At 39.4% G+C, this 11,600-nt stretch overlaps 1 long non-coding RNA gene across 1 annotated transcript; it reads left to right on the top strand.

The window, feature by feature from the left end:
* The first annotated feature begins 2,861 nt into the window (after positions 1-2,861).
* On the top strand, positions 2,862-11,223 carry LOC124269522. The gene is made up of 3 exons (XR_006896528.1): positions 2,862-2,985; positions 4,763-4,764; positions 11,213-11,223. It is a non-coding gene; the product is annotated as an uncharacterized LOC124269522 (long non-coding RNA).
* Positions 11,224-11,600: the final 377 nt, after the last annotated feature.

The following is an 11,600-nucleotide window of genomic DNA, read 5'->3' as shown; positions in this document are numbered from 1 at the left end:
TGATCCAATCATGTGCCTCGTTTAAAAAACATGAAAAGAAAACAACAACAGGAAGTGAAAATGATTAATTTCAATTCTGATAATGGGGAAAATTCAAATGAAATATTTTCTTTTCATGAGCTGCATACTGCTTTCGAAAAAGCAACGATACTGCAACAGGAGCTGATGATATTCACCATCAAATCCTGAAACACTTACCAGCATCATGTTTAGAGACTCTTAAATATTTTAGATGATATATGGGCCTTAGTTCTTGGGAACTAATAGCCTAAAAACAGATATTCAGTGTGGTTTCCGCAAAACAGAAGTACCATTGATCATTTAGTACCATTAGAATCATTTGTCACAAATACCATGTTTAATTTACAACATGCAATGTCTATCTTCGTTTATTGAGAAAAAGGATACGATACTACATGGACCGGGCAGAGGTACAGATGAGCTGCGTATCTGCGTAAATTACGCAAATATTTATGTGAAAACTCAATTCCTATTGCCTACAAGTACGCTTGATTTTTTTTGTAAATATTCAGTAATTTTGATTTTACATGCGTGCACACAGACATGTCAAAATCCGTATCCATATTGCGTATCCGTGGATATATATGTCAGTGAGTTAACATTTGACGTCACATCGGCAATATTGCAGCCATATCGTGACGAGAACAGTTGATCTCAATATTCAAAACAATAAATGCATAACGTAAAAAACTGTCATCGAAGGACAATAAAACTACTAGGATATCACAGCTGTTAATTTAAAACTAGTACGCTATCATATCATCACGAGAGACAACAGTACAATATAAAAACAGGCTATAGATTGCCAACAACCGAAGGTACATCACCATACTAGGGATCGTGGGGACTTACAGTACCTTTGCTACCTGCATGGACCCAACTTGGATTTACACCATCCCTTCAGCTGTTGGCGATTGTAAGAAATAATAGTCCAAATTAAAATAACAATAATATAACGTTTAAATATCCTGGTAAGTTTAAATTGACTTTGAAAGTTTTGGGACTAACGCGTGGATGTATAAAATAACTGAGGGATATTGAGAGGTTCTATTTCCACACATGATCTTGGCAACTTGCAGACTTTCTTATCGTTTCTCATATAACAGATCAAATAAGGACAACAAACACGTAAACTGACACGTAAACGTTATTATATTTTTACAACTATTGGAAAATGGCAAAGTGTGTGAGTGAGTTTGCGTGAGGTGGGTACAATTTATTTGAATACTCCAAGGAAAATTAAGATACCCAATGGAGATGAACACAAGAAAATACATAACTCAATGACCCCAAAAATTAGCTGTAGCTCTGACCGGGTTTTAAAAAGGTATGCGAGATTTTGAATTGCAAGTATTTAAGTGACAGGTTATTTCAAGTCCGCGTAGGTTCTACCCCGTCTGACAATTATAATCAAGATCAGAGTATCCCACAAGGTAGTAATTTGTCCATTGCCTATTTAGCATAAAGATTAATAATTTATCAAAGGTTTCGTACGATACAAGAAATGGATCACTTTTTGTGTCATTTGAAAAATGCACAGTACTGAGAAGGCAGCTGCAACAGTGTTTAAATGAAACTGATAATTGGTGTTAATTAATTACAATGGGTTTAGATTTTCAAAATCTAAAACAAATTCTATTCCCTTTTGTCGAAGATATGAACACCACAAGGTTTTCGATGGTAGCGCTATTAATGTTGTAAAAGAAGACACATTCATATGTATTTTTTTTCAATCAATATTTCTTGTCACAAATCAAATAATATATATATAAAATATGATACTAAGGTCCATAATAATACCATATATCACGGACAAAGTAGAAACTTACAATCTTTATAAAAGCTACATATTTTCATAAATATCAGATTCTGTCAAAATGATGAAAATTATGGCCATGAATTTATGAGGTAGAAACATTAAAATATACTGATTCAAAAAAGAAACTTCACAAAATGTAATTTGAAAAATAATGAATAATTTTTCTCTGATGATACATCTATGTCTCCGAAATGGGATCCCTATCTTTCGACTCTAGGAAAACGTTAGCAAAACCCACTCAAACCCATCCATTCCTCGTGCAAATGACGTTAGTGCCAAATCAGGTTTTGCACGTGCAGTCGATCACGTGATCTTCGCATCGAAGTTTTCTTCATATGCACGTGTTTGCATTGGCCTCAAGAATGGAAAAAACACTTTTAAACCACAAACTGGCACCACTTCTGATCGCCCAAGGTCGGGTCGTCCACGTGTGACGTCACGAGCAGAAGACCGTCAAATCGTCCTACGTCACCTACGTGACAGATTTCTGCCGGCTACACGAACCAGGGCTGAGATGTTTAGAGGTCGACTGTCCTCACAGACCATTCGAAATCGGTTGCGGGCTGCCAATCTCCATTCTCGACGTCCATATTGTGACTTGACATTCTGTATACTCATGTTTTGGAACGGCGGTGTAGCCTGATGGAACTGATTATGGCACTGTCAGTGTATCGAGTACATCACACAGATCTCAGCAATGAAATAATAACAATTTAACCATCTTACCATCTCTTGTTCTTTTATAGTGCCCTTAAGAAAGAATGTGAAGTTTCTTTTTTTTGACTCAGTATATATTTGACATAGCAATGTGGTATCCACACAGTTTTAATGCAAACATTAGTAAGCAATACACATCATCCCAGTTTGAAGGGAAAGAATGTAAAGGTGTAAGGTGGGTAGTTCTTTCACAATATCAAGAATATTATAATAATAATAATGTGTCCATTTATATAACGCCAAACTCCACACCAGGTATGCTCATACCTCTAACAACCAGTAGCACAGCACATTATTACCCAGGATAACCCAAGCTGCCTGTTAGGCGCTGGAAGGTTATAGGGTTATTTCACCGGGTACACATTTTCTCGCTGGGTGAACAGAGGCAATTTTGAACAAACTCACTTGCCTAAGGTGGGACCACATGTGTAGTCTAATTTAGTGTAAGGTTTTAAAGAACTTGTACTTTCATTTCGCACACTGCTCAAGTCGAGGCCGAATATAGACATTTCTGTAATCTGATAGTTACAATTTCACTATCAATCTAGTTGTCATTTGCATAAAACCTCATATAAAATGTGCTAAGTGGATGCACTGTATTGACAAATGCAGCGTTAGTGGTTAAAACATGGTCAAGGTCTGGATTAAAACCATTCGATAGTTTAGTGATATATTGTACAGCAAGCTTAACCATTCCTAACTTGAGATCATTTTGTTTTGCTTCAACATCTACTTAGCTTCTCAATGAGAGAAGTTCTGAATGCTACTAGATATAAGTGAGTGAGTGAGTGAGTGAGTTATTATTTAACGTCACATAGGCAATATTTCAGCCACATCGTGACGAGAACATTTGACATTGAAATAGAATATATATATATTAGAAAAAAAACTGCCGACGAAGGACAGTAAAACAACTAGAATACCACAGATATGCATGTAAAACTAGTAACTGAATCTAAAACATTTCAACCATAGAGGCCAACACAATATAAAAATAGGCTATTAATAGCCTACAACTGAAGGTAGATCACCATACTAGGGACACGGGGACTTACAGTACCTTTGCTACCTGCATGGACCCTAGCTGGATTTACACCATCCTTTCAGCCGGTGGCGATTGTAGGATAACTTAGCCGAAATTTAAATGAACAGTTTAAAAACTTGGGACAGGAAAAGTTTACTTTGAAAGTTTTGGGGACTTAGGTACTCTCTCAGGAGGACAATACTTTTACGCTACTTCAACCCCCTTTGAGGGTACAGCCATATAAGTGAGTGAGTGAGTGAGTATGGTTTTACGCCGCTTTTAGCAATATTTCAGCAATATCACTGCGGGGGATACCAGAAATGGGCTTCACACATTGTACCCATGTGGGAATTGAACCCGGGTTTTCGGCTTGCCGAGCGAACGCTTTAACCATTAGGCTACCTCACCTTACCTACCAGATATAAGCGACAGTATAGATATATGCACATGAAACCTAATTAATCCTCATCCTGTTTTAGAACAGTGATGATATGAACAGAAAGGTGTCAGAACTTGCATTCTTCTATAAGGGTAGAGTCCCTAGTATGGTGATCTACCTTCAGTTGGCAATCTATAGCCCATTTATATATGGTACAGTTAACGTTTGAACGAGCGGTTTATGGTTATATGCTAGTTTTAAGTGTACATCTGTGATAGACTAATTATTTTACTGTCCCTCGGAGACAGATAAGTATATAAGTTTGTCGATGTGTCTTTAAATTTTAACTCACTCACTCGAAGGGCAGTGGTGCCTGATTATCTGATGACAGATTGAATAATTGTAAACACAATAAACACACAAACAAATTCAAAACAAAATGTAGGTAATATGTTAATTTGCATGCTCTGTGTGTGATAAATGCCAACACAGATGATTTTGTGGAAAAGCAGTTCATTGAGTAAGTGAGTGAGTGAGTTAAGATTTCAAGTCATCGGCAGTATTTCAGCCATATCGTGACTATAAAAGTTGTTAATTTGTAAATGTATACATGAAATAAAAACAAACTTCTATACTTACCTATCTGCGAAGGACAGTAAAATAACTAGTCCATCACAGATTTATACATAAGACTAGCATAACTATAAAACACTATTTCTAAGTGTCGCAGGGTTTTATAACACGACCACTGGGCTGGTGTTCAATCTCTTTATTCTGCCATTTGCCATTTAGTCTATCACAGATGTACACTTAAAACTAGCATATAACCATAAACCACTATTTCAAACGTTAACGGTACAATATATAAATGGGCTATAGGTTGCCAACAAATGAAGGTAGATCATGGTGATCTACTAGGGACCATGGGGGACTTACAGTACATTTGCTTCCTGCATGGACCCTAGTTGGATTTACACCATCCCTTCAGTTGTCAGCATTGTTTGACAAATCTAGCCATACATTGAAAGAACACATATTCTACCATGAAAGAGGTGGTAAATTTAAATGTACTTTACCTCGTCACATATCCCAGAGATAGCTTTTTGTATGTTATACTGTCAGTTCTTTGGGAGGCAGAGGGAAGGTCAATGCATTCAAACTTCTTCAACAGCAAGGGATATCATGAAGCGTTCCAACAACTTGGAATGAGTTGACTGTGCCACCAGGTTTGATTTACTAACTTCAAGCATTCACTCAGGCACCTGTATGCCTCAAGTTCTTAAATAAAGGATGTCAATCGATTGCGCTACTACCTACTTCTAACCATATTCACTCAAATGTATTTTGGTACCTTCTTTTCCTTGACTCTCTATCATCCTCTGCCTCCGTGGTGTAGTGCTTAGAGCTTCCGCCCGGAGAGCGGAAGGTCGCGGGTTCGATCCCCGACCGCATCATACCAAAAGACGTTAAAATATGGTATTTGTTGGTCCCTGCCTGGCGCTCGGTATTAATGGGTACAACAAGGACTGGTCGGCTCGAAGTCAGTATAATGTGTCTGAGTGGGGTATACATGCTTCACTGCGGCATGGTATCTCAGTGGGCTAGCACTATAAAACCAGCTTCAGTCTGGGCTAGTACAGGCAGCCGCACATACACATACACACGCATGCACGTCGTCATATGAGCGAAATATTCTCAAGCACGACGTTAAACCCAATTTCACCTCACCTCACCTCCTTGACTCTCTATCATCCTCTGCCTCCGTGTCGAGGTAAGACATATCTGTTGCCAGGGGTAGTTTCCCCCTCACCTTGTCATACGATTCTGTAATTATTATAGAACACTTTTAATTAACTCATCATTATGCCAGTATGTCAGAAATGATCTTGTTAACAATGACCTATCATAATAATTATTTTTTAAAATGAATGAATTAGTTTAAAACGTGTTCAGAATTAATGATAAATTAAACTACACTGATTAGCTTTAGTCGTTTATACTACTACTGTACATGACTGTGATGGTATACAGTTTTCATGTACCCTTGTCTTCACTCCCTTTTCCAGTTGGTTACTGTTTTTGAACTTGGGCCAAAAGCAGTACTCCTTTCCATGGAGACAAGTGTTTGGCACAATCCCCACTTCATTTTTTTTTTGGAACTTTACTATGTGGTACATTTCCTGTTATAAAGCACTTGTCACTTGAATTTACAGATTAGAATAGCATCTTTACTGTTAAAAAGTTTGTGTATAGAATTAGCAGTATCATGTCACTGTTTTCTGTACCAATGAAACAACATACACACTTTACTGAATGTGTAGATGTAGCATAGAAAGTACAATACATGATTCTTTTACAGGTAAGATAACGTATTTCTTTTGAATTTGTGACCCCCTCCCCCCCCAACGTACAGATGGACACTTAAATGTGAAACTTTAAAAATTCCAATAGAAGACGATTTAAGTGAATAAGTGAAAAAATCTTTTTTGGATAGGAACTTACCATATATGATTAAAATATCTTTGTTTGCATTCTGTACAATATTTTGTATTATCACAACTTCATTGTTAATACTAACACAGCTATTTCCAATTGATTTTGACAAAAAGAATCGGTCCATGTTGATTTCTTTATATTGTGTCACGTATCCTAAACTAGATAAAATAGGTCCATCTGAATGTTCAAACTTTACACCTTGATTCTCAGAAACATGTTGACCTTTGTGAAGAGGTACCTGACTTTCACCTAAACGTCTTATTATCTGCTGAAGGGGGCACTTTGGTGTTCGAAGTAGCTTTTTTAATTTGCCTAAGAAGCTTTCAAAAGGAAAAGATGAAAAAATGTCCAAGGGACCAAACCTTTTTACATTCAAAGATAGATGTACCAAACCATGCAGGTTATAAACAACCATATCATTGCCATAAAGACGCGAAACATGTTCAACAAAAATTGTCTTTGGCATAATCGCAATAATTTGGAACTAGTAGCGGGGTTGCTAAACAGGTAATACCGACAACAAGAAGCAGATTATTTAAGTACACGGCATTGCACAAAATATCTTTTAGGGCAACCGGTCCTGTATATAATAAGAATAATCTATATTCTGTTGCTTTCCATCTGTCTATTTCCCTGAGAGATCTCCCTTTTCTACAGAACTCCCTTGGGATATATCTTGAATACAGAGTTAGCTTATCTGACAGTTTGTTTATCGCAGTTGCTCCAATTCTACATCTTACAGAAACGGGACCCTTCATCCATAAAAACACCAGTTTTTTCATGACACCTAGGCAGACCAAATGCATATAATCAAGTGGAAACTGGGTAACCATACCTATTAATAATTGACTCAGTGGTGATCTGAATAAATGATGCTCTTCATCAGCCATTTCATCAAATTGAAGATCACTTCTTAGAGGTGCTTTTGTTTCTGGGAATGTCATCTTGTTCAACCATTTACCATTTGACAGTTATCACAACCAGAGTAACCGTTGTGGCCTTTCACTCCTTTAACAAACACCCTGGCTGGTGTATCGCATTTAAAACATGAAATGGAAACTTCAATTTTGAGGCCATTGTTGTCTAGCCAATCACGCTCAAGACCCTTCATTTCTTCTACAAATTCGTTTAAATATTCATCACCAAAGTTTGGTGGTTTGGAAGCCCCATAGAAGAGGCCTATGATAAATGGCTGACCAAGAAAGGGGTGGATGACTCTACCATGTATTGGCAAGAACTGAGGTGCTTAGTCTGCAGCAAATGTATGTTTCAAAAGTTTCCATTGTTTGTAGTTTCTTATAAATTATAATTAGATCATTAGCCTGAATAATTGTGCACTGATTGTATGAAACTGGACAAGGGATTTTGAGATATGTTTGTACGTTAATCTTCAAGTTTCACGACTAAAAGTAGCTTCAGGCAGATAAACTGATAAAGTGTTTAAATTTAGAACACATGGGTCAATGCTGTTGCTCCGCTGGGAATGTACTGGTACCAGCTGGCCGCTGACAGACAGTGGCTCGCCCGCTGTGGCCCACTGCTGTGCTAATGCTGTAAGCCCGTTACCGGCACAAGCGTAACTCGCGGCACTAATATTGCATTGGACCAATGCTACAATGCTACCTGGGACGGCATTCACACAGCAAGCTCAATATTGGCAAATGTCTTGATTGGCAACAGATTGAGAGATTGCTGTCTGCGTGCACACTCCACAAGAAGCGAGCCACTACGGAGTCGAGTAACATTCTTGACTTCAAATTTGGGAATGGTTGGTTTGGTGTGTGTGAGTGAGTAAGTGAGTGAGTGAGTGAGTGAGTGAGTGAGTGAGTGAGTGAGTGAGTGAGTGAGTGAGTGAGTGAGTGAGTGAGTGAGTGAGTGAGTGAGTGAGTGAGTGAGTGAGAGAGAGAGAGAGTGAGAGAGGTGAGTGGTGAGGGAGGGAGGGAGGGAGGCAGGGAGGGAGGGGAAGGAGTGAGTGAGTGAGTGGTGAGTGAGTGAGTGAGGGAGGGGAGAGTGAGTGAGTGAGTGAGTGAGTGAGTGAGTGAGTGAGTGAGTGAGTGAGGGAGGGAGGGAGGGAGGAGGGAGGGAGGGAGGAGGGAGGGAGGGGAGGGAGAGGAACACGGTTTCTGTATCCTCAGAAGCAAATTTGAGAATGTTGGATTGGTGTGAGAGAGCTACCCTGCATGTTGGTGGTATCATTATGCTGTTGTCTTTATAGATTTCAACAGGTGCGTGCTCCCTTATATACTGCCAATCGAACACCCGGTGTGAGGAGGGACGTCGTGGTGTCGCAGTCTGTGTTGAAGGTAAGATTCCTATTCTCATGTTTGTGAAACAGACCATCAACCACAAAAATGAAAGTCTGCCAACTGGTAGTTTAATAATTTGGACATTAGGATTCAGTTGGCTTGAAACAAGAACATTGTTCGACTACATGGTATAATGAAATAACGTCAGGTACCTTGGCTGACGATGAGGACAAGGACAAGGTTGAAAGTCAGGGTGCTGGTGAACTGGAGGGTGTGGATGGGATGAGGGTCAACTAATGAAGAGGATAAGGATAATGCTGTCACTGCGGGTGCTGGTGAAATGGCGGGTGTAGATGGGATGAGGGTCAACTTATGAGGAGGATAAGGACAATGCTGTCACTGAGGGTGCTGGTGAAATGGCGGGTGTGGATGGGATGAGGGTCAACTAATGAGGAGGATAAGGACAATGCTGTCGCTGAGGGTGCTGGTGAAATGGAGGGTGTGGATGGGATGAGGGTCCACTAATGAGGAGGATAAGGACAATGCTGTCACTGAGGGTGCTGGTGAAATTGAGGGTGTGGATGGGATGAGGGTCAACTTATGAGGAGGATAAGGACAATGCTGTCGCTGAGTGTGCTGGTGAAATTCAGTGAGTCTGCATGCGAATACGATGTGTGATTATTTGGATTTATTTAGCTCGAGACTAGAGATACGTCTCACTACACAATGCGACTTGCTGCATGAGTGAATGTGCGTCCTGTATCGCTAATATAAGGGTAATGCTATTTTTGAGGGCAGTATCATTTGCAAAAGCCCTAGGTCTTCCATTACCTGCCTGACAAAGGAGGACAGTTGAAAATGACCGATGGCTTCTGCAAATGATAATGCCCTAAAAAATAGTATTACCGTTATTATTGCTAAAATACATGGAATTTGTGTTGAAAAGAAAAAGGAAACAACGAAGGAATTTGACTGTAAGTTTACTCAAAAACAACTTCTGACGGGGTTGACTGACCGAATGCAATTACGTCATCGAACAATTCAAGGGACGTCACAACAGAACGTGACGATTTTCGACCTTAGCCTTTGACAAGACCATGGCCGGCAACATGTCAAACTATGTGAGTTTTAAGTGTTCGGTTTAGGTGTAACAAAAACGTTAATAGTACAATTGTTAAGGTAAGCACCAGCAAGAAAGCCAATATTACCGCTAAAGCGGGAATTCGGGTTGCTTTGACTTGTTTGCCCCAGAATATCTGCCAGTTCAAAGCAAATATCGAATGAACTGTAAGCCCACGCACCCACTATGACGTCACTTGACAATAGAACTGATAGTGGCCGTCGTTAAGGTTGAGCGGTCCAATATCATTTGAAGCGTCTCGCAAATATCTGATAATAGGAGGGCCGTTTCATGATAATTCCATATATTTTAGCTATAACGTGGAATACAGAGTTTCTGAAAACATTCACAGGTCATACAGTAAGCAGCACCCTTGAAATGCGATGTTCAACAAGTTCAAATTGTCCAGCAGACAGGATGTTTGCGTGCTTCACCAAGACCTGCAAATGTTACCCAGGGTACAGTTTCAACCCTGCCAGTGACAGCTGTGTAAAACGTAAGTCAATTTTTGAAAGACAGTTTGTATAAGTCGAACTTGTGAATGCAGATAGGTTACTGGCAGTTGTCACCCATGTTGTTTACTCTAGTCCAAGTAAGTTACAAAGTTAATTTTGTTAGTGGGTGTGTGTATGGTGTGAGTGTGTCTGTCTGTGTCTGTGTGTGTCTCTCTGTGTTTGTCTTTGTGTCTGTGTGTGTCCGCGTGTGTGTGTGTCTCTCTGTGTGTGTCTGTGTATATGTGTTTCTGTGTGTGTCGGTGTTTGTCTCTGTGTGTGTCGGTGTCTGTCTCTCTCTGTGTGTGTGTCTGTCTGTGTGTATGTGTGTGTATGTGTCTATGTGTGTGAAGTGTTCAGCTAACTATGTTGCAATGAAAAGGTAATACCTCAACTGATATCGAATTATACAACAAGTATGTGTAACTTGTTCTAAAATTATATGTTTTCTAACGAATCCAGTGCATTTATCCCATGTTGTACAATAATAAATTCAATATGAACGGTGAAACGTTATTCCCCAGGCTGCAATACGTATGGTGACGGATTCACGATGTACCAAGGACTGGCTATTACACGACACAACGATAGAAGAACAGACAGTAAAACTGACGGTAAAACTGCAAAAGAATGCTACAAAATGTGTATTACAGAGAAGACGTTTACTTGTATTACATACGAGTATCAACCCGAGTTGGGAAGGTGCCAAATTTCAAAAACCGGGTACCTCGATGTCTACCATTTCCACAGAGAGAGGAAAGTTGAAGGATGGATCTTTGCAGTGAGAAACTGTTTATAGCAACCTAGATGTGAAAAGAGAAGGGATGGAGATGTTTCACTTTCATTCCATTGATGTTGTATAGATGTGATGAACACATGTTTGGAACAACCCTTTCGAGCACATGTTCATATCTGCTCCATGTTCATGCGTATTGTGAAAGGGACATTGTGTATGTCCGTCTTTACTTTATATGGTGGAATGATTCACAGGTATTTTATTTTTAGCAGCTCGTCGTTGGTGCGAGCCTATTGCAGGTGAAGGACAAACATGGCGGACTCGATTACTCGACACCGCTAATTTTGTAATAAAGTCGTTTGTGGCAGGTAAAACCTATTTTCATACGAGAGGTTGAGGAATACGAAAACGGAATATCTAGTGATTCCCAAACGGTTATGGTTTTCGCCAACTGCGTGTTTTCAACTGAAATACATGCACTTAGTATTAACACGGAAAAATTGGACAAAGTTTTACCAATATTATAACGGTATGTGTTATTGATAACTAAT

This window comes from Haliotis rubra, unplaced genomic scaffold, assembly GCF_003918875.1.
Source record: "Haliotis rubra isolate DU_JTF1 unplaced genomic scaffold, ASM391887v1 Scf1451, whole genome shotgun sequence".
Taxonomy (NCBI): domain Eukaryota; kingdom Metazoa; phylum Mollusca; class Gastropoda; order Lepetellida; family Haliotidae; genus Haliotis; species Haliotis rubra.
Note: the sequence above shows the minus strand (reverse complement) of the source record. Positions and strands in the feature narration are given on the sequence as shown.